This window comes from Schistocerca cancellata, unplaced genomic scaffold (genome assembly GCF_023864275.1).
Source record: "Schistocerca cancellata isolate TAMUIC-IGC-003103 unplaced genomic scaffold, iqSchCanc2.1 HiC_scaffold_46, whole genome shotgun sequence".
Classification (NCBI taxonomy): Eukaryota; Metazoa; Arthropoda; class Insecta; order Orthoptera; family Acrididae; genus Schistocerca; species Schistocerca cancellata.
Window position 1 is genome coordinate 12563 of NW_026046110.1, and position 21130 is coordinate 33692.

General features: G+C 50.9%; 17 non-coding genes across 17 annotated transcripts; all 17 read right to left on the reverse strand.

Annotated features, from left to right (window-relative positions):
- Positions 1 to 366: 366 nt before the first annotated feature.
- LOC126110928 (5S ribosomal RNA) lies at positions 367 to 485 on the reverse strand. Its single transcript, XR_007524017.1, has one exon. It is a non-coding gene; the product is annotated as a 5S ribosomal RNA (ribosomal RNA).
- Positions 486 to 1612: 1127 nt separating this feature from the next.
- Positions 1613 to 1731, reverse strand: LOC126110929 (5S ribosomal RNA). Its single transcript, XR_007524018.1, has one exon. It is a non-coding gene; the product is annotated as a 5S ribosomal RNA (ribosomal RNA).
- Positions 1732 to 2858: 1127 nt separating this feature from the next.
- LOC126110930 (5S ribosomal RNA) lies at positions 2859 to 2977 on the reverse strand. The gene has a single exon (XR_007524019.1). It is a non-coding gene; the product is annotated as a 5S ribosomal RNA (ribosomal RNA).
- Positions 2978 to 4103: 1126 nt separating this feature from the next.
- On the reverse strand, positions 4104 to 4222 carry LOC126110931 (5S ribosomal RNA). Its single transcript, XR_007524020.1, has one exon. It is a non-coding gene; the product is annotated as a 5S ribosomal RNA (ribosomal RNA).
- A 1126-nt stretch (positions 4223 to 5348) lies between these two features.
- Positions 5349 to 5467, reverse strand: LOC126110932 (5S ribosomal RNA). Its single transcript, XR_007524021.1, has one exon. It is a non-coding gene; the product is annotated as a 5S ribosomal RNA (ribosomal RNA).
- A 1127-nt stretch (positions 5468 to 6594) lies between these two features.
- On the reverse strand, positions 6595 to 6713 carry LOC126110935 (5S ribosomal RNA). Its single transcript, XR_007524023.1, has one exon. It is a non-coding gene; the product is annotated as a 5S ribosomal RNA (ribosomal RNA).
- A 1127-nt stretch (positions 6714 to 7840) lies between these two features.
- Positions 7841 to 7959, reverse strand: LOC126110936 (5S ribosomal RNA). Its single transcript, XR_007524024.1, has one exon. It is a non-coding gene; the product is annotated as a 5S ribosomal RNA (ribosomal RNA).
- A 1127-nt stretch (positions 7960 to 9086) lies between these two features.
- LOC126110937 (5S ribosomal RNA) lies at positions 9087 to 9205 on the reverse strand. The gene has a single exon (XR_007524025.1). It is a non-coding gene; the product is annotated as a 5S ribosomal RNA (ribosomal RNA).
- Positions 9206 to 10332: 1127 nt separating this feature from the next.
- On the reverse strand, positions 10333 to 10451 carry LOC126110938 (5S ribosomal RNA). The gene has a single exon (XR_007524026.1). It is a non-coding gene; the product is annotated as a 5S ribosomal RNA (ribosomal RNA).
- A 1126-nt stretch (positions 10452 to 11577) lies between these two features.
- On the reverse strand, positions 11578 to 11696 carry LOC126110939 (5S ribosomal RNA). Its single transcript, XR_007524027.1, has one exon. It is a non-coding gene; the product is annotated as a 5S ribosomal RNA (ribosomal RNA).
- A 1126-nt stretch (positions 11697 to 12822) lies between these two features.
- On the reverse strand, positions 12823 to 12941 carry LOC126110940 (5S ribosomal RNA). Its single transcript, XR_007524028.1, has one exon. It is a non-coding gene; the product is annotated as a 5S ribosomal RNA (ribosomal RNA).
- A 1127-nt stretch (positions 12942 to 14068) lies between these two features.
- LOC126110941 (5S ribosomal RNA) lies at positions 14069 to 14187 on the reverse strand. Its single transcript, XR_007524029.1, has one exon. It is a non-coding gene; the product is annotated as a 5S ribosomal RNA (ribosomal RNA).
- A 1126-nt stretch (positions 14188 to 15313) lies between these two features.
- Positions 15314 to 15432, reverse strand: LOC126110942 (5S ribosomal RNA). The gene has a single exon (XR_007524030.1). It is a non-coding gene; the product is annotated as a 5S ribosomal RNA (ribosomal RNA).
- Positions 15433 to 16558: 1126 nt separating this feature from the next.
- LOC126110943 (5S ribosomal RNA) lies at positions 16559 to 16677 on the reverse strand. The gene has a single exon (XR_007524031.1). It is a non-coding gene; the product is annotated as a 5S ribosomal RNA (ribosomal RNA).
- A 1126-nt stretch (positions 16678 to 17803) lies between these two features.
- LOC126110945 (5S ribosomal RNA) lies at positions 17804 to 17922 on the reverse strand. Its single transcript, XR_007524032.1, has one exon. It is a non-coding gene; the product is annotated as a 5S ribosomal RNA (ribosomal RNA).
- A 1128-nt stretch (positions 17923 to 19050) lies between these two features.
- Positions 19051 to 19169, reverse strand: LOC126110947 (5S ribosomal RNA). Its single transcript, XR_007524034.1, has one exon. It is a non-coding gene; the product is annotated as a 5S ribosomal RNA (ribosomal RNA).
- Positions 19170 to 20295: 1126 nt separating this feature from the next.
- LOC126110948 (5S ribosomal RNA) lies at positions 20296 to 20414 on the reverse strand. Its single transcript, XR_007524035.1, has one exon. It is a non-coding gene; the product is annotated as a 5S ribosomal RNA (ribosomal RNA).
- Positions 20415 to 21130: the final 716 nt, after the last annotated feature.

Sequence of the window (21130 nt, forward strand, 5' to 3'; positions counted from 1 at the left end):
GCTCATCCATACGAGTACTACCGTTGTTGCTTCACATCGGTGATCGGACGAGAACGGAAGATTTTATTTCTTTTTTTTTTTTTTTTGTTTATTTACATTGTGGAATTTAGCACTGCTACAAAACAGTAGGCCCTGACGTATTTCAAAACTCATCTGTCGATTCGTAGTGTGTTGTTATTTCCGAGGCGTTGTAGCACTCTTCTTCCGCGCATTCTTGCTGAAACTGAGTTCATTACTGTAATTTCGTATCCTACGTTTGATACAGTAGTTTAAAATGCTTGTGGAAGCATCTTTGTCAACACCTGAAAGTTAGTATGAAAAGAGGGCTGGCAGGTGCAGCGACGTAAAAATGAAAAAATGAGATAGAGCCAACAGCACCCGGTGTTCCCAGGCGGTCACCCATCCAAGTACTAACCGGGCCCGATGTTGCTTAACTTCGGTGATCGGACGAGAACCGGTGTATTCAACATGGTATGGCCGTTGGCGTCCTTATACTGTAGCCGCACCACACAAGAGGCATTCGCCTCTTCTCGCAACACACGCAATCGCCGCTTTCCGTGGCACATTTGACGCAAAGCACGTCCTTCCACCTCGAAGGTGGCGCGGACGTGCGCGCTCGGCTCGGCGTCTCATAGGAGACTGCCGAGCGTAGGTGCGGCGCACAACACAGCTGCTCGGTGCACCGCCTGTCATTCGTTTGGTGCGTGTGGCCGCGGGGTGTGGCAGTGTCCTGCTGGACCGACGGAGGCTTTCTCACCTGGCTGACACACGCCGCGCTTCCAGATATTTGCGTAATTTGCGCGGTGCATTTGCATTCGCGCCTGTCCCCCCCTCCCGTCCCGACTTGTCCCGACTTTGCTCGACTGCCGCTCGCTGCCGCTCGGGTCGCGGTCCATATGACAGCACAAGCGCGAGAAACGTCTGCGGGAGGAGGCGAGACGACAAAAGAATAAATTTATGATTACAAATCGAATTTGGAGCTGCACGCCGCTGCAGAACGATAGGCGCTAACGTATTTCGGAGCATACCGCCCGATTCGTAGTGTTTTGTCGTTTTCAAAGACTTCCTGGCAAACTTGGTTAGCACATTCTCCTTCAAACTGAGTTAATTATTGCAGTTTCGTACCTGACGGCCGTTTAAAATGCTTGAGGAAGTCTCTTTGTCACGACAGAAAGGTGGTATGGGAAGAGGGCTGGCAAGAGTAGCGACTAAAAAGCGATAAATGAAGGCAGCCAGAGTTCCCAGGCGCTCATCCATACGAGTACTACCGTTGTTGCTTCACATCGGTGATCGGACGAGAACGGAAGATTTTATTTCTTTTTTTTTTTTTTTGTTTATTTACATTGTGGAATTTAGCACTGCTACAAAACAGTAGGCCCTGACGTATTTCAAAACTCATCTGTCGATTCGTAGTGTGTTGTTATTTCCGAGGCGTTGTAGCACTCTTCTTCCGCGCATTCTTGCTGAAACTGAGTTCATTACTGTAATTTCGTATCCTACGTTTGATACAGTAGTTTAAAATGCTTGTGGAAGCATCTTTGTCAACACCTGAAAGTTAGTATGAAAAGAGGGCTGGCAGGTGCAGCGACGTAAAAATGAAAAAATGAGATAGAGCCAACAGCACCCGGTGTTCCCAGGCGGTCACCCATCCAAGTACTAACCGGGCCCGATGTTGCTTAACTTCGGTGATCGGACGAGAACCGGTGTATTCAACATGGTATGGCCGTTGGCGTCCTTATACTGTAGCCGCACCACACAAGAGGCATTCGCCTCTTCTCGCAACACACGCAATCGCCGCTTTCCGTGGCACATTTGACGCAAAGCACGTCCTTCCACCTCGAAGGTGGCGCGGAGTGCGCGCTCGGCTCGGCGTCTCATAGGAGACTGCCGAGCGTAGGTGCGGCGCACAACACAGCTGCTCGGTGCACCGCCTGTCATTCGTTTGGTGCGTGTGGCCGCGGGGTGTGGCAGTGTCCTGCTGGACCGACGGAGGCTTTCTCACCTGGCTGACACACGCCGCGCTTCCAGATATTTGCGTAATTTGCGCGGTGCATTTGCATTCGCGCCTGTCCCCCCCTCCCGTCCCGACTTGTCCCGACTTTGCTCGACTGCCGCTCGCTGCCGCTCGGGTCGCGGTCCATATGACAGCACAAGCGCGAGAAACGTCTGCGGGAGGAGGCGAGACGACAAAAGAATAAATTTATGATTACAAATCGAATTTGGAGCTGCACGCCGCTGCAGAACGATAGGCGCTAACGTATTTCGGAGCATACCGCCCGATTCGTAGTGTTTTGTCGTTTTCAAAGACTTCCTGGCAAACTTGGTTAGCACATTCTCCTTCAAACTGAGTTAATTATTGCAGTTTCGTACCTGACGGCCGTTTAAAATGCTTGAGGAAGTCTCTTTGTCACGACAGAAAGGTGGTATGGGAAGAGGGCTGGCAAGAGTAGCGACTAAAAAGCGATAAATGAAGGCAGCCAGAGTTCCCAGGCGCTCATCCATACGAGTACTACCGTTGTTGCTTCACATCGGTGATCGGACGAGAACGGAAGATTTTATTTCTTTTTTTTTTTTTTTTGTTTATTTACATTGTGGAATTTAGCACTGCTACAAAACAGTAGGCCCTGACGTATTTCAAAACTCATCTGTCGATTCGTAGTGTGTTGTTATTTCCGAGGCGTTGTAGCACTCTTCTTCCGCGCATTCTTGCTGAAACTGAGTTCATTACTGTAATTTCGTATCCTACGTTTGATACAGTAGTTTAAAATGCTTGTGGAAGCATCTTTGTCAACACCTGAAAGTTAGTATGAAAAGAGGGCTGGCAGGTGCAGCGACGTAAAAATGAAAAAATGAGATAGAGCCAACAGCACCCGGTGTTCCCAGGCGGTCACCCATCCAAGTACTAACCGGGCCCGATGTTGCTTAACTTCGGTGATCGGACGAGAACCGGTGTATTCAACATGGTATGGCCGTTGGCGTCCTTATACTGTAGCCGCACCACACAAGAGGCATTCGCCTCTTCTCGCAACACACGCAATCGCCGCTTTCCGTGGCACATTTGACGCAAAGCACGTCCTTCCACCTCGAAGGTGGCGCGGAGTGCGCGCTCGGCTCGGCGTCTCATAGGAGACTGCCGAGCGTAGGTGCGGCGCACAACACAGCTGCTCGGTGCACCGCCTGTCATTCGTTTGGTGCGTGTGGCCGCGGGGTGTGGCAGTGTCCTGCTGGACCGACGGAGGCTTTCTCACCTGGCTGACACACGCCGCGCTTCCAGATATTTGCGTAATTTGCGCGGTGCATTTGCATTCGCGCCTGTCCCCCCCTCCCGTCCCGACTTGTCCCGACTTTGCTCGACTGCCGCTCGCTGCCGCTCGGGTCGCGGTCCATATGACAGCACAAGCGCGAGAAACGTCTGCGGGAGGAGGCGAGACGACAAAAGAATAAATTTATGATTACAAATCGAATTTGGAGCTGCACGCCGCTGCAGAACGATAGGCGCTAACGTATTTCGGAGCATACCGCCCGATTCGTAGTGTTTTGTCGTTTTCAAAGACTTCCTGGCAAACTTGGTTAGCACATTCTCCTTCAAACTGAGTTAATTATTGCAGTTTCGTACCTGACGGCCGTTTAAAATGCTTGAGGAAGTCTCTTTGTCACGACAGAAAGGTGGTATGGGAAGAGGGCTGGCAAGAGTAGCGACTAAAAAGCGATAAATGAAGGCAGCCAGAGTTCCCAGGCGCTCATCCATACGAGTACTACCGTTGTTGCTTCACATCGGTGATCGGACGAGAACGGAAGATTTTATTTCTTTTTTTTTTTTTTTGTTTATTTACATTGTGGAATTTAGCACTGCTACAAAACAGTAGGCCCTGACGTATTTCAAAACTCATCTGTCGATTCGTAGTGTGTTGTTATTTCCGAGGCGTTGTAGCACTCTTCTTCCGCGCATTCTTGCTGAAACTGAGTTCATTACTGTAATTTCGTATCCTACGTTTGATACAGTAGTTTAAAATGCTTGTGGAAGCATCTTTGTCAACACCTGAAAGTTAGTATGAAAAGAGGGCTGGCAGGTGCAGCGACGTAAAAATGAAAAAATGAGATAGAGCCAACAGCACCCGGTGTTCCCAGGCGGTCACCCATCCAAGTACTAACCGGGCCCGATGTTGCTTAACTTCGGTGATCGGACGAGAACCGGTGTATTCAACATGGTATGGCCGTTGGCGTCCTTATACTGTAGCCGCACCACACAAGAGGCATTCGCCTCTTCTCGCAACACACGCAATCGCCGCTTTCCGTGGCACATTTGACGCAAAGCACGTCCTTCCACCTCGAAGGTGGCGCGGAGTGCGCGCTCGGCTCGGCGTCTCATAGGAGACTGCCGAGCGTAGGTGCGGCGCACAACACAGCTGCTCGGTGCACCGCCTGTCATTCGTTTGGTGCGTGTGGCCGCGGGGTGTGGCAGTGTCCTGCTGGACCGACGGAGGCTTTCTCACCTGGCTGACACACGCCGCGCTTCCAGATATTTGCGTAATTTGCGCGGTGCATTTGCATTCGCGCCTGTCCCCCCCTCCCGTCCCGACTTGTCCCGACTTTGCTCGACTGCCGCTCGCTGCCGCTCGGGTCGCGGTCCATATGACAGCACAAGCGCGAGAAACGTCTGCGGGAGGAGGCGAGACGACAAAAGAATAAATTTATGATTACAAATCGAATTTGGAGCTGCACGCCGCTGCAGAACGATAGGCGCTAACGTATTTCGGAGCATACCGCCCGATTCGTAGTGTTTTGTCGTTTTCAAAGACTTCCTGGCAAACTTGGTTAGCACATTCTCCTTCAAACTGAGTTAATTATTGCAGTTTCGTACCTGACGGCCGTTTAAAATGCTTGAGGAAGTCTCTTTGTCACGACAGAAAGGTGGTATGGGAAGAGGGCTGGCAAGAGTAGCGACTAAAAAGCGATAAATGAAGGCAGCCAGAGTTCCCAGGCGCTCATCCATACGAGTACTACCGTTGTTGCTTCACATCGGTGATCGGACGAGAACGGAAGATTTTATTTCTTTTTTTTTTTTTTTGTTTATTTACATTGTGGAATTTAGCACTGCTACAAAACAGTAGGCCCTGACGTATTTCAAAACTCATCTGTCGATTCGTAGTGTGTTGTTATTTCCGAGGCGTTGTAGCACTCTTCTTCCGCGCATTCTTGCTGAAACTGAGTTCATTACTGTAATTTCGTATCCTACGTTTGATACAGTAGTTTAAAATGCTTGTGGAAGCATCTTTGTCAACACCTGAAAGTTAGTATGAAAAGAGGGCTGGCAGGTGCAGCGACGTAAAAATGAAAAAATGAGATAGAGCCAACAGCACCCGGTGTTCCCAGGCGGTCACCCATCCAAGTACTAACCGGGCCCGATGTTGCTTAACTTCGGTGATCGGACGAGAACCGGTGTATTCAACATGGTATGGCCGTTGGCGTCCTTATACTGTAGCCGCACCACACAAGAGGCATTCGCCTCTTCTCGCAACACACGCAATCGCCGCTTTCCGTGGCACATTTGACGCAAAGCACGTCCTTCCACCTCGAAGGTGGCGCGGAGTGCGCGCTCGGCTCGGCGTCTCATAGGAGACTGCCGAGCGTAGGTGCGGCGCACAACACAGCTGCTCGGTGCACCGCCTGTCATTCGTTTGGTGCGTGTGGCCGCGGGGTGTGGCAGTGTCCTGCTGGACCGACGGAGGCTTTCTCACCTGGCTGACACACGCCGCGCTTCCAGATATTTGCGTAATTTGCGCGGTGCATTTGCATTCGCGCCTGTCCCCCCCTCCCGTCCCGACTTGTCCCGACTTTGCTCGACTGCCGCTCGCTGCCGCTCGGGTCGCGGTCCATATGACAGCACAAGCGCGAGAAACGTCTGCGGGAGGAGGCGAGACGACAAAAGAATAAATTTATGATTACAAATCGAATTTGGAGCTGCACGCCGCTGCAGAACGATAGGCGCTAACGTATTTCGGAGCATACCGCCCGATTCGTAGTGTTTTGTCGTTTTCAAAGACTTCCTGGCAAACTTGGTTAGCACATTCTCCTTCAAACTGAGTTAATTATTGCAGTTTCGTACCTGACGGCCGTTTAAAATGCTTGAGGAAGTCTCTTTGTCACGACAGAAAGGTGGTATGGGAAGAGGGCTGGCAAGAGTAGCGACTAAAAAGCGATAAATGAAGGCAGCCAGAGTTCCCAGGCGCTCATCCATACGAGTACTACCGTTGTTGCTTCACATCGGTGATCGGACGAGAACGGAAGATTTTATTTCTTTTTTTTTTTTTTTTGTTTATTTACATTGTGGAATTTAGCACTGCTACAAAACAGTAGGCCCTGACGTATTTCAAAACTCATCTGTCGATTCGTAGTGTGTTGTTATTTCCGAGGCGTTGTAGCACTCTTCTTCCGCGCATTCTTGCTGAAACTGAGTTCATTACTGTAATTTCGTATCCTACGTTTGATACAGTAGTTTAAAATGCTTGTGGAAGCATCTTTGTCAACACCTGAAAGTTAGTATGAAAAGAGGGCTGGCAGGTGCAGCGACGTAAAAATGAAAAAATGAGATAGAGCCAACAGCACCCGGTGTTCCCAGGCGGTCACCCATCCAAGTACTAACCGGGCCCGATGTTGCTTAACTTCGGTGATCGGACGAGAACCGGTGTATTCAACATGGTATGGCCGTTGGCGTCCTTATACTGTAGCCGCACCACACAAGAGGCATTCGCCTCTTCTCGCAACACACGCAATCGCCGCTTTCCGTGGCACATTTGACGCAAAGCACGTCCTTCCACCTCGAAGGTGGCGCGGAGTGCGCGCTCGGCTCGGCGTCTCATAGGAGACTGCCGAGCGTAGGTGCGGCGCACAACACAGCTGCTCGGTGCACCGCCTGTCATTCGTTTGGTGCGTGTGGCCGCGGGGTGTGGCAGTGTCCTGCTGGACCGACGGAGGCTTTCTCACCTGGCTGACACACGCCGCGCTTCCAGATATTTGCGTAATTTGCGCGGTGCATTTGCATTCGCGCCTGTCCCCCCCTCCCGTCCCGACTTGTCCCGACTTTGCTCGACTGCCGCTCGCTGCCGCTCGGGTCGCGGTCCATATGACAGCACAAGCGCGAGAAACGTCTGCGGGAGGAGGCGAGACGACAAAAGAATAAATTTATGATTACAAATCGAATTTGGAGCTGCACGCCGCTGCAGAACGATAGGCGCTAACGTATTTCGGAGCATACCGCCCGATTCGTAGTGTTTTGTCGTTTTCAAAGACTTCCTGGCAAACTTGGTTAGCACATTCTCCTTCAAACTGAGTTAATTATTGCAGTTTCGTACCTGACGGCCGTTTAAAATGCTTGAGGAAGTCTCTTTGTCACGACAGAAAGGTGGTATGGGAAGAGGGCTGGCAAGAGTAGCGACTAAAAAGCGATAAATGAAGGCAGCCAGAGTTCCCAGGCGCTCATCCATACGAGTACTACCGTTGTTGCTTCACATCGGTGATCGGACGAGAACGGAAGATTTTATTTCTTTTTTTTTTTTTTTTGTTTATTTACATTGTGGAATTTAGCACTGCTACAAAACAGTAGGCCCTGACGTATTTCAAAACTCATCTGTCGATTCGTAGTGTGTTGTTATTTCCGAGGCGTTGTAGCACTCTTCTTCCGCGCATTCTTGCTGAAACTGAGTTCATTACTGTAATTTCGTATCCTACGTTTGATACAGTAGTTTAAAATGCTTGTGGAAGCATCTTTGTCAACACCTGAAAGTTAGTATGAAAAGAGGGCTGGCAGGTGCAGCGACGTAAAAATGAAAAAATGAGATAGAGCCAACAGCACCCGGTGTTCCCAGGCGGTCACCCATCCAAGTACTAACCGGGCCCGATGTTGCTTAACTTCGGTGATCGGACGAGAACCGGTGTATTCAACATGGTATGGCCGTTGGCGTCCTTATACTGTAGCCGCACCACACAAGAGGCATTCGCCTCTTCTCGCAACACACGCAATCGCCGCTTTCCGTGGCACATTTGACGCAAAGCACGTCCTTCCACCTCGAAGGTGGCGCGGAGTGCGCGCTCGGCTCGGCGTCTCATAGGAGACTGCCGAGCGTAGGTGCGGCGCACAACACAGCTGCTCGGTGCACCGCCTGTCATTCGTTTGGTGCGTGTGGCCGCGGGGTGTGGCAGTGTCCTGCTGGACCGACGGAGGCTTTCTCACCTGGCTGACACACGCCGCGCTTCCAGATATTTGCGTAATTTGCGCGGTGCATTTGCATTCGCGCCTGTCCCCCCCTCCCGTCCCGACTTGTCCCGACTTTGCTCGACTGCCGCTCGCTGCCGCTCGGGTCGCGGTCCATATGACAGCACAAGCGCGAGAAACGTCTGCGGGAGGAGGCGAGACGACAAAAGAATAAATTTATGATTACAAATCGAATTTGGAGCTGCACGCCGCTGCAGAACGATAGGCGCTAACGTATTTCGGAGCATACCGCCCGATTCGTAGTGTTTTGTCGTTTTCAAAGACTTCCTGGCAAACTTGGTTAGCACATTCTCCTTCAAACTGAGTTAATTATTGCAGTTTCGTACCTGACGGCCGTTTAAAATGCTTGAGGAAGTCTCTTTGTCACGACAGAAAGGTGGTATGGGAAGAGGGCTGGCAAGAGTAGCGACTAAAAAGCGATAAATGAAGGCAGCCAGAGTTCCCAGGCGCTCATCCATACGAGTACTACCGTTGTTGCTTCACATCGGTGATCGGACGAGAACGGAAGATTTTATTTCTTTTTTTTTTTTTTTTGTTTATTTACATTGTGGAATTTAGCACTGCTACAAAACAGTAGGCCCTGACGTATTTCAAAACTCATCTGTCGATTCGTAGTGTGTTGTTATTTCCGAGGCGTTGTAGCACTCTTCTTCCGCGCATTCTTGCTGAAACTGAGTTCATTACTGTAATTTCGTATCCTACGTTTGATACAGTAGTTTAAAATGCTTGTGGAAGCATCTTTGTCAACACCTGAAAGTTAGTATGAAAAGAGGGCTGGCAGGTGCAGCGACGTAAAAATGAAAAAATGAGATAGAGCCAACAGCACCCGGTGTTCCCAGGCGGTCACCCATCCAAGTACTAACCGGGCCCGATGTTGCTTAACTTCGGTGATCGGACGAGAACCGGTGTATTCAACATGGTATGGCCGTTGGCGTCCTTATACTGTAGCCGCACCACACAAGAGGCATTCGCCTCTTCTCGCAACACACGCAATCGCCGCTTTCCGTGGCACATTTGACGCAAAGCACGTCCTTCCACCTCGAAGGTGGCGCGGAGTGCGCGCTCGGCTCGGCGTCTCATAGGAGACTGCCGAGCGTAGGTGCGGCGCACAACACAGCTGCTCGGTGCACCGCCTGTCATTCGTTTGGTGCGTGTGGCCGCGGGGTGTGGCAGTGTCCTGCTGGACCGACGGAGGCTTTCTCACCTGGCTGACACACGCCGCGCTTCCAGATATTTGCGTAATTTGCGCGGTGCATTTGCATTCGCGCCTGTCCCCCCCTCCCGTCCCGACTTGTCCCGACTTTGCTCGACTGCCGCTCGCTGCCGCTCGGGTCGCGGTCCATATGACAGCACAAGCGCGAGAAACGTCTGCGGGAGGAGGCGAGACGACAAAAGAATAAATTTATGATTACAAATCGAATTTGGAGCTGCACGCCGCTGCAGAACGATAGGCGCTAACGTATTTCGGAGCATACCGCCCGATTCGTAGTGTTTTGTCGTTTTCAAAGACTTCCTGGCAAACTTGGTTAGCACATTCTCCTTCAAACTGAGTTAATTATTGCAGTTTCGTACCTGACGGCCGTTTAAAATGCTTGAGGAAGTCTCTTTGTCACGACAGAAAGGTGGTATGGGAAGAGGGCTGGCAAGAGTAGCGACTAAAAAGCGATAAATGAAGGCAGCCAGAGTTCCCAGGCGCTCATCCATACGAGTACTACCGTTGTTGCTTCACATCGGTGATCGGACGAGAACGGAAGATTTTATTTCTTTTTTTTTTTTTTTTGTTTATTTACATTGTGGAATTTAGCACTGCTACAAAACAGTAGGCCCTGACGTATTTCAAAACTCATCTGTCGATTCGTAGTGTGTTGTTATTTCCGAGGCGTTGTAGCACTCTTCTTCCGCGCATTCTTGCTGAAACTGAGTTCATTACTGTAATTTCGTATCCTACGTTTGATACAGTAGTTTAAAATGCTTGTGGAAGCATCTTTGTCAACACCTGAAAGTTAGTATGAAAAGAGGGCTGGCAGGTGCAGCGACGTAAAAATGAAAAAATGAGATAGAGCCAACAGCACCCGGTGTTCCCAGGCGGTCACCCATCCAAGTACTAACCGGGCCCGATGTTGCTTAACTTCGGTGATCGGACGAGAACCGGTGTATTCAACATGGTATGGCCGTTGGCGTCCTTATACTGTAGCCGCACCACACAAGAGGCATTCGCCTCTTCTCGCAACACACGCAATCGCCGCTTTCCGTGGCACATTTGACGCAAAGCACGTCCTTCCACCTCGAAGGTGGCGCGGAGTGCGCGCTCGGCTCGGCGTCTCATAGGAGACTGCCGAGCGTAGGTGCGGCGCACAACACAGCTGCTCGGTGCACCGCCTGTCATTCGTTTGGTGCGTGTGGCCGCGGGGTGTGGCAGTGTCCTGCTGGACCGACGGAGGCTTTCTCACCTGGCTGACACACGCCGCGCTTCCAGATATTTGCGTAATTTGCGCGGTGCATTTGCATTCGCGCCTGTCCCCCCCTCCCGTCCCGACTTGTCCCGACTTTGCTCGACTGCCGCTCGCTGCCGCTCGGGTCGCGGTCCATATGACAGCACAAGCGCGAGAAACGTCTGCGGGAGGAGGCGAGACGACAAAAGAATAAATTTATGATTACAAATCGAATTTGGAGCTGCACGCCGCTGCAGAACGATAGGCGCTAACGTATTTCGGAGCATACCGCCCGATTCGTAGTGTTTTGTCGTTTTCAAAGACTTCCTGGCAAACTTGGTTAGCACATTCTCCTTCAAACTGAGTTAATTATTGCAGTTTCGTACCTGACGGCCGTTTAAAATGCTTGAGGAAGTCTCTTTGTCACGACAGAAAGGTGGTATGGGAAGAGGGCTGGCAAGAGTAGCGACTAAAAAGCGATAAATGAAGGCAGCCAGAGTTCCCAGGCGCTCATCCATACGAGTACTACCGTTGTTGCTTCACATCGGTGATCGGACGAGAACGGAAGATTTTATTTCTTTTTTTTTTTTTTTGTTTATTTACATTGTGGAATTTAGCACTGCTACAAAACAGTAGGCCCTGACGTATTTCAAAACTCATCTGTCGATTCGTAGTGTGTTGTTATTTCCGAGGCGTTGTAGCACTCTTCTTCCGCGCATTCTTGCTGAAACTGAGTTCATTACTGTAATTTCGTATCCTACGTTTGATACAGTAGTTTAAAATGCTTGTGGAAGCATCTTTGTCAACACCTGAAAGTTAGTATGAAAAGAGGGCTGGCAGGTGCAGCGACGTAAAAATGAAAAAATGAGATAGAGCCAACAGCACCCGGTGTTCCCAGGCGGTCACCCATCCAAGTACTAACCGGGCCCGATGTTGCTTAACTTCGGTGATCGGACGAGAACCGGTGTATTCAACATGGTATGGCCGTTGGCGTCCTTATACTGTAGCCGCACCACACAAGAGGCATTCGCCTCTTCTCGCAACACACGCAATCGCCGCTTTCCGTGGCACATTTGACGCAAAGCACGTCCTTCCACCTCGAAGGTGGCGCGGAGTGCGCGCTCGGCTCGGCGTCTCATAGGAGACTGCCGAGCGTAGGTGCGGCGCACAACACAGCTGCTCGGTGCACCGCCTGTCATTCGTTTGGTGCGTGTGGCCGCGGGGTGTGGCAGTGTCCTGCTGGACCGACGGAGGCTTTCTCACCTGGCTGACACACGCCGCGCTTCCAGATATTTGCGTAATTTGCGCGGTGCATTTGCATTCGCGCCTGTCCCCCCCTCCCGTCCCGACTTGTCCCGACTTTGCTCGACTGCCGCTCGCTGCCGCTCGGGTCGCGGTCCATATGACAGCACAAGCGCGAGAAACGTCTGCGGGAGGAGGCGAGACGACAAAAGAATAAATTTATGATTACAAATCGAATTTGGAGCTGCACGCCGCTGCAGAACGATAGGCGCTAACGTATTTCGGAGCATACCGCCCGATTCGTAGTGTTTTGTCGTTTTCAAAGACTTCCTGGCAAACTTGGTTAGCACATTCTCCTTCAAACTGAGTTAATTATTGCAGTTTCGTACCTGACGGCCGTTTAAAATGCTTGAGGAAGTCTCTTTGTCACGACAGAAAGGTGGTATGGGAAGAGGGCTGGCAAGAGTAGCGACTAAAAAGCGATAAATGAAGGCAGCCAGAGTTCCCAGGCGCTCATCCATACGAGTACTACCGTTGTTGCTTCACATCGGTGATCGGACGAGAACGGAAGATTTTATTTCTTTTTTTTTTTTTTTGTTTATTTACATTGTGGAATTTAGCACTGCTACAAAACAGTAGGCCCTGACGTATTTCAAAACTCATCTGTCGATTCGTAGTGTGTTGTTATTTCCGAGGCGTTGTAGCACTCTTCTTCCGCGCATTCTTGCTGAAACTGAGTTCATTACTGTAATTTCGTATCCTACGTTTGATACAGTAGTTTAAAATGCTTGTGGAAGCATCTTTGTCAACACCTGAAAGTTAGTATGAAAAGAGGGCTGGCAGGTGCAGCGACGTAAAAATGAAAAAATGAGATAGAGCCAACAGCACCCGGTGTTCCCAGGCGGTCACCCATCCAAGTACTAACCGGGCCCGATGTTGCTTAACTTCGGTGATCGGACGAGAACCGGTGTATTCAACATGGTATGGCCGTTGGCGTCCTTATACTGTAGCCGCACCACACAAGAGGCATTCGCCTCTTCTCGCAACACACGCAATCGCCGCTTTCCGTGGCACATTTGACGCAAAGCACGTCCTTCCACCTCGAAGGTGGCGCGGAGTGCGCGCTCGGCTCGGCGTCTCATAGGAGACTGCCGAGCGTAGGTGCGGCGCACAACACAGCTGCTCGGTGCACCGCCTGTCATTCGTTTGGTGCGTGTGGCCGCGGGGTGTGGCAGTGTCCTGCTGGACCGACGGAGGCTTTCTCACCTGGCTGACACACGCCGCGCTTCCAGATATTTGCGTAATTTGCGCGGTGCATTTGCATTCGCGCCTGTCCCCCCCTCCCGTCCCGACTTGTCCCGACTTTGCTCGACTGCCGCTCGCTGCCGCTCGGGTCGCGGTCCATATGACAGCACAAGCGCGAGAAACGTCTGCGGGAGGAGGCGAGACGACAAAAGAATAAATTTATGATTACAAATCGAATTTGGAGCTGCACGCCGCTGCAGAACGATAGGCGCTAACGTATTTCGGAGCATACCGCCCGATTCGTAGTGTTTTGTCGTTTTCAAAGACTTCCTGGCAAACTTGGTTAGCACATTCTCCTTCAAACTGAGTTAATTATTGCAGTTTCGTACCTGACGGCCGTTTAAAATGCTTGAGGAAGTCTCTTTGTCACGACAGAAAGGTGGTATGGGAAGAGGGCTGGCAAGAGTAGCGACTAAAAAGCGATAAATGAAGGCAGCCAGAGTTCCCAGGCGCTCATCCATACGAGTACTACCGTTGTTGCTTCACATCGGTGATCGGACGAGAACGGAAGATTTTATTTCTTTTTTTTTTTTTTTTGTTTATTTACATTGTGGAATTTAGCACTGCTACAAAACAGTAGGCCCTGACGTATTTCAAAACTCATCTGTCGATTCGTAGTGTGTTGTTATTTCCGAGGCGTTGTAGCACTCTTCTTCCGCGCATTCTTGCTGAAACTGAGTTCATTACTGTAATTTCGTATCCTACGTTTGATACAGTAGTTTAAAATGCTTGTGGAAGCATCTTTGTCAACACCTGAAAGTTAGTATGAAAAGAGGGCTGGCAGGTGCAGCGACGTAAAAATGAAAAAATGAGATAGAGCCAACAGCACCCGGTGTTCCCAGGCGGTCACCCATCCAAGTACTAACCGGGCCCGATGTTGCTTAACTTCGGTGATCGGACGAGAACCGGTGTATTCAACATGGTATGGCCGTTGGCGTCCTTATACTGTAGCCGCACCACACAAGAGGCATTCGCCTCTTCTCGCAACACACGCAATCGCCGCTTTCCGTGGCACATTTGACGCAAAGCACGTCCTTCCACCTCGAAGGTGGCGCGGAGTGCGCGCTCGGCTCGGCGTCTCATAGGAGACTGCCGAGCGTAGGTGCGGCGCACAACACAGCTGCTCGGTGCACCGCCTGTCATTCGTTTGGTGCGTGTGGCCGCGGGGTGTGGCAGTGTCCTGCTGGACCGACGGAGGCTTTCTCACCTGGCTGACACACGCCGCGCTTCCAGATATTTGCGTAATTTGCGCGGTGCATTTGCATTCGCGCCTGTCCCCCCCTCCCGTCCCGACTTGTCCCGACTTTGCTCGACTGCCGCTCGCTGCCGCTCGGGTCGCGGTCCATATGACAGCACAAGCGCGAGAAACGTCTGCGGGAGGAGGCGAGACGACAAAAGAATAAATTTATGATTACAAATCGAATTTGGAGCTGCACGCCGCTGCAGAACGATAGGCGCTAACGTATTTCGGAGCATACCGCCCGATTCGTAGTGTTTTGTCGTTTTCAAAGACTTCCTGGCAAACTTGGTTAGCACATTCTCCTTCAAACTGAGTTAATTATTGCAGTTTCGTACCTGACGGCCGTTTAAAATGCTTGAGGAAGTCTCTTTGTCACGACAGAAAGGTGGTATGGGAAGAGGGCTGGCAAGAGTAGCGACTAAAAAGCGATAAATGAAGGCAGCCAGAGTTCCCAGGCGCTCATCCATACGAGTACTACCGTTGTTGCTTCACATCGGTGATCGGACGAGAACGGAAGATTTTATTTCTTTTTTTTTTTTTTTGTTTATTTACATTGTGGAATTTAGCACTGCTACAAAACAGTAGGCCCTGACGTATTTCAAAACTCATCTGTCGATTCGTAGTGTGTTGTTATTTCCGAGGCGTTGTAGCACTCTTCTTCCGCGCATTCTTGCTGAAACTGAGTTCATTACTGTAATTTCGTATCCTACGTTTGATACAGTAGTTTAAAATGCTTGTGGAAGCATCTTTGTCAACACCTGAAAGTTAGTATGAAAAGAGGGCTGGCAGGTGCAGCGACGTAAAAATGAAAAAATGAGATAGAGCCAACAGCACCCGGTGTTCCCAGGCGGTCACCCATCCAAGTACTAACCGGGCCCGATGTTGCTTAACTTCGGTGATCGGACGAGAACCGGTGTATTCAACATGGTATGGCCGTTGGCGTCCTTATACTGTAGCCGCACCACACAAGAGGCATTCGCCTCTTCTCGCAACACACGCAATCGCCGCTTTCCGTGGCACATTTGACGCAAAGCACGTCCTTCCACCTCGAAGGTGGCGCGGAGTGCGCGCTCGGCTCGGCGTCTCATAGGAGACTGCCGAGCGTAGGTGCGGCGCACAACACAGCTGCTCGGTGCACCGCCTGTCATTCGTTTGGTGCGTGTGGCCGCGGGGTGTGGCAGTGTCCTGCTGGACCGACGGAGGCTTTCTCACCTGGCTGACACACGCCGCGCTTCCAGATATTTGCGTAATTTGCGCGGTGCATTTGCATTCGCGCCTGTCCCCCCCTCCCGTCCCGACTTGTCCCGACTTTGCTCGACTGCCGCTCGCTGCCGCTCGGGTCGCGGTCCATATGACAGCACAAGCGCGAGAAACGTCTGCGGGAGGAGGCGAGACGACAAAAGAATAAATTTATGATTACAAATCGAATTTGGAGCTGCACGCCGCTGCAGAACGATAGGCGCTAACGTATTTCGGAGCATACCGCCCGATTCGTAGTGTTTTGTCGTTTTCAAAGACTTCCTGGCAAACTTGGTTAGCACATTCTCCTTCAAACTGAGTTAATTATTGCAGTTTCGTACCTGACGGCCGTTTAAAATGCTTGAGGAAGTCTCTTTGTCACGACAGAAAGGTGGTATGGGAAGAGGGCTGGCAAGAGTAGCGACTAAAAAGCGATAAATGAAGGCAGCCAGAGTTCCCAGGCGCTCATCCATACGAGTACTACCGTTGTTGCTTCACATCGGTGATCGGACGAGAACGGAAGATTTTATTTCTTTTTTTTTTTTTTTGTTTATTTACATTGTGGAATTTAGCACTGCTACAAAACAGTAGGCCCTGACGTATTTCAAAACTCATCTGTCGATTCGTAGTGTGTTGTTATTTCCGAGGCGTTGTAGCACTCTTCTTCCGCGCATTCTTGCTGAAACTGAGTTCATTACTGTAATTTCGTATCCTACGTTTGATACAGTAGTTTAAAATGCTTGTGGAAGCATCTTTGTCAACACCTGAAAGTTAGTATGAAAAGAGGGCTGGCAGGTGCAGCGACGTAAAAATGAAAAAATGAGATAGAGCCAACAGCACCCGGTGTTCCCAGGCGGTCACCCATCCAAGTACTAACCGGGCCCGATGTTGCTTAACTTCGGTGATCGGACGAGAACCGGTGTATTCAACATGGTATGGCCGTTGGCGTCCTTATACTGTAGCCGCACCACACAAGAGGCATTCGCCTCTTCTCGCAACACACGCAATCGCCGCTTTCCGTGGCACATTTGACGCAAAGCACGTCCTTCCACCTCGAAGGTGGCGCGGAGTGCGCGCTCGGCTCGGCGTCTCATAGGAGACTGCCGAGCGTAGGTGCGGCGCACAACACAGCTGCTCGGTGCACCGCCTGTCATTCGTTTGGTGCGTGTGGCCGCGGGGTGTGGCAGTGTCCTGCTGGACCGACGGAGGCTTTCTCACCTGGCTGACACACGCCGCGCTTCCAGATATTTGCGTAATTTGCGCGGTGCATTTGCATTCGCGCCTGTCCCCCCCTCCCGTCCCGACTTGTCCCGACTTTGCTCGACTGCCGCTCGCTGCCGCTCGGGTCGCGGTCCATATGACAGCACAAGCGCGAGAAACGTCTGCGGGAGGAGGCGAGACGACAAAAGAATAAATTTATGATTACAAATCGAATTTGGAGCTGCACGCCGCTGCAGAACGATAGGCGCTAACGTATTTCGGAGCATACCGCCCGATTCGTAGTGTTTTGTCGTTTTCAAAGACTTCCTGGCAAACTTGGTTAGCACATTCTCCTTCAAACTGAGTTAATTATTGCAGTTTCGTACCTGACGGCCGTTTAAAATGCTTGAGGAAGTCTCTTTGTCACGACAGAAAGGTGGTATGGGAAGAGGGCTGGCAAGAGTAGCGACTAAAAAGCGATAAATGAAGGCAGCCAGAGTTCCCAGGCGCTCATCCATACGAGTACTACCGTTGTTGCTTCACATCGGTGATCGGACGAGAACGGAAGATTTTATTTCTTTTTTTTTTTTTTTGTTTATTTACATTGTGGAATTTAGCACTGCTACAAAACAGTAGGCCCTGACGTATTTCAAAACTCATCTGTCGATTCGTAGTGTGTTGTTATTTCCGAGGCGTTGTAGCACTCTTCTTCCGCGCATTCTTGCTGAAACTGAGTTCATTACTGTAATTTCGTATCCTACGTTTGATACAGTAGTTTAAAATGCTTGTGGAAGCATCTTTGTCAACACCTGAAAGTTAGTATGAAAAGAGGGCTGGCAGGTGCAGCGACGTAAAAATGAAAAAATGAGATAGAGCCAACAGCACCCGGTGTTCCCAGGCGGTCACCCATCCAAGTACTAACCGGGCCCGATGTTGCTTAACTTCGGTGATCGGACGAGAACCGGTGTATTCAACATGGTATGGCCGTTGGCGTCCTTATACTGTAGCCGCACCACACAAGAGGCATTCGCCTCTTCTCGCAACACACGCAATCGCCGCTTTCCGTGGCACATTTGACGCAAAGCACGTCCTTCCACCTCGAAGGTGGCGCGGAGTGCGCGCTCGGCTCGGCGTCTCATAGGAGACTGCCGAGCGTAGGTGCGGCGCACAACACAGCTGCTCGGTGCACCGCCTGTCATTCGTTTGGTGCGTGTGGGCCGCGGGGTGTGGCAGTGTCCTGCTGGACCGACGGAGGCTTTCTCACCTGGCTGACACACGCCGCGCTTCCAGATATTTGCGTAATTTGCGCGGTGCATTTGCATTCGCGCCTGTCCCCCCCTCCCGTCCCGACTTGTCCCGACTTTGCTCGACTGCCGCTCGCTGCCGCTCGGGTCGCGGTCCATATGACAGCACAAGCGCGAGAAACGTCTGCGGGAGGAGGCGAGACGACAAAAGAATAAATTTATGATTACAAATCGAATTTGGAGCTGCACGCCGCTGCAGAACGATAGGCGCTAACGTATTTCGGAGCATACCGCCCGATTCGTAGTGTTTTGTCGTTTTCAAAGACTTCCTGGCAAACTTGGTTAGCACATTCTCCTTCAAACTGAGTTAATTATTGCAGTTTCGTACCTGACGGCCGTTTAAAATGCTTGAGGAAGTCTCTTTGTCACGACAGAAAGGTGGTATGGGAAGAGGGCTGGCAAGAGTAGCGACTAAAAAGCGATAAATGAAGGCAGCCAGAGTTCCCAGGCGCTCATCCATACGAGTACTACCGTTGTTGCTTCACATCGGTGATCGGACGAGAACGGAAGATTTTATTTCTTTTTTTTTTTTTTTTGTTTATTTACATTGTGGAATTTAGCACTGCTACAAAACAGTAGGCCCTGACGTATTTCAAAACTCATCTGTCGATTCGTAGTGTGTTGTTATTTCCGAGGCGTTGTAGCACTCTTCTTCCGCGCATTCTTGCTGAAACTGAGTTCATTACTGTAATTTCGTATCCTACGTTTGATACAGTAGTTTAAAATGCTTGTGGAAGCATCTTTGTCAACACCTGAAAGTTAGTATGAAAAGAGGGCTGGCAGGTGCAGCGACGTAAAAATGAAAAAATGAGATAGAGCCAACAGCACCCGGTGTTCCCAGGCGGTCACCCATCCAAGTACTAACCGGGCCCGATGTTGCTTAACTTCGGTGATCGGACGAGAACCGGTGTATTCAACATGGTATGGCCGTTGGCGTCCTTATACTGTAGCCGCACCACACAAGAGGCATTCGCCTCTTCTCGCAACACACGCAATCGCCGCTTTCCGTGGCACATTTGACGCAAAGCACGTCCTTCCACCTCGAAGGTGGCGCGGAGTGCGCGCTCGGCTCGGCGTCTCATAGGAGACTGCCGAGCGTAGGTGCGGCGCACAACACAGCTGCTCGGTGCACCGCCTGTCATTCGTTTGGTGCGTGTGGCCGCGGGGTGTGGCAGTGTCCTGCTGGACCGACGGAGGCTTTCTCACCTGGCTGACACACGCCGCGCTTCCAGATATTTGCGTAATTTGCGCGGTGCATTTGCATTCGCGCCTGTCCCCCCCTCCCGTCCCGACTTGTCCCGACTTTGCTCGACTGCCGCTCGCTGCCGCTCGGGTCGCGGTCCATATGACAGCACAAGCGCGAGAAACGTCTGCGGGAGGAGGCGAGACGACAAAAGAATAAATTTATGATTACAAATCGAATTTGGAGCTGCACGCCGCTGCAGAACGATAGGCGCTAACGTATTTCGGAGCATACCGCCCGATTCGTAGTGTTTTGTCGTTTTCAAAGACTTCCTGGCAAACTTGGTTAGCACATTCTCCTTCAAACTGAGTTAATTATTGCAGTTTCGTACCTGACGGCCGTTTAAAATGCTTGAGGAAGTCTCTTTGTCACGACAGAAAGGTGGTATGGGAAGAGGGCTGGCAAGAGTAGCGACTAAAAAGCGATAAATGAAGGCAGCCAGAGTTCCCAGGCGCTCATCCATACGAGTACTACCGTTGTTGCTTCACATCGGTGATCGGACGAGAACGGAAGATTTTATTTCTTTTTTTTTTTTTTTGTTTATTTACATTGTGGAATTTAGCACTGCTACAAAACAGTAGGCCCTGACGTATTTCAAAACTCATCTGTCGATTCGTAGTGTGTTGTTATTTCCGAGGCGTTGTAGCACTCTTCTTCCGCGCATTCTTGCTGAAACTGAGTTCATTACTGTAATTTCGTATCCTACGTTTGATACAGTAGTTTAAAATGCTTGTGGAAGCATCTTTGTCAACACCTGAAAGTTAGTATGAAAAGAGGGCTGGCAGGTGCAGCGACGTAAAAATGAAAAAATGAGATAGAGCCAACAGCACCCGGTGTTCCCAGGCGGTCACCCATCCAAGTACTAACCGGGCCCGATGTTGCTTAACTTCGGTGATCGGACGAGAACCGGTGTATTCAACATGGTATGGCCGTTGGCGTCCTTATACTGTAGCCGCACCACACAAGAGGCATTCGCCTCTTCTCGCAACACACGCAATCGCCGCTTTCCGTGGCACATTTGACGCAAAGCACGTCCTTCCACCTCGAAGGTGGCGCGGAGTGCGCGCTCGGCTCGGCGTCTCATAGGAGACTGCCGAGCGTAGGTGCGGCGCACAACACAGCTGCTCGGTGCACCGCCTGTCATTCGTTTGGTGCGTGTGGCCGCGGGGTGTGGCAGTGTCCTGCTGGACCGACGGAGGCTTTCTCACCTGGCTGACACACGCCGCGCTTCCAGATATTTGCGTAATTTGCGCGGTGCATTTGCATTCGCGCCTGTCCCCCCCTCCCGTCCCGACTTGTCCCGACTTTGCTCGACTGCCGCTCGCTGCCGCTCGGGTCGCGGTCCATATGACAGCACAAGCGCGAGAAACGTCTGCGGGAGGAGGCGAGACGACAAAAGAATAAATTTATGATTACAAATCGAATTTGGAGCTGCACGCCGCTGCAGAACGATAGGCGCTAACGTATTTCGGAGCATACCGCCCGATTCGTAGTGTTTTGTCGTTTTCAAAGACTTCCTGGCAAACTTGGTTAGCACATTCTCCTTCAAACTGAGTTAATTATTGCAGTTTCGTACCTGACGGCCGTTTAAAATGCTTGAGGAAGTCTCTTTGTCACGACAGAAAGGTGGTATGGGAAGAGGGCTGGCAAGAG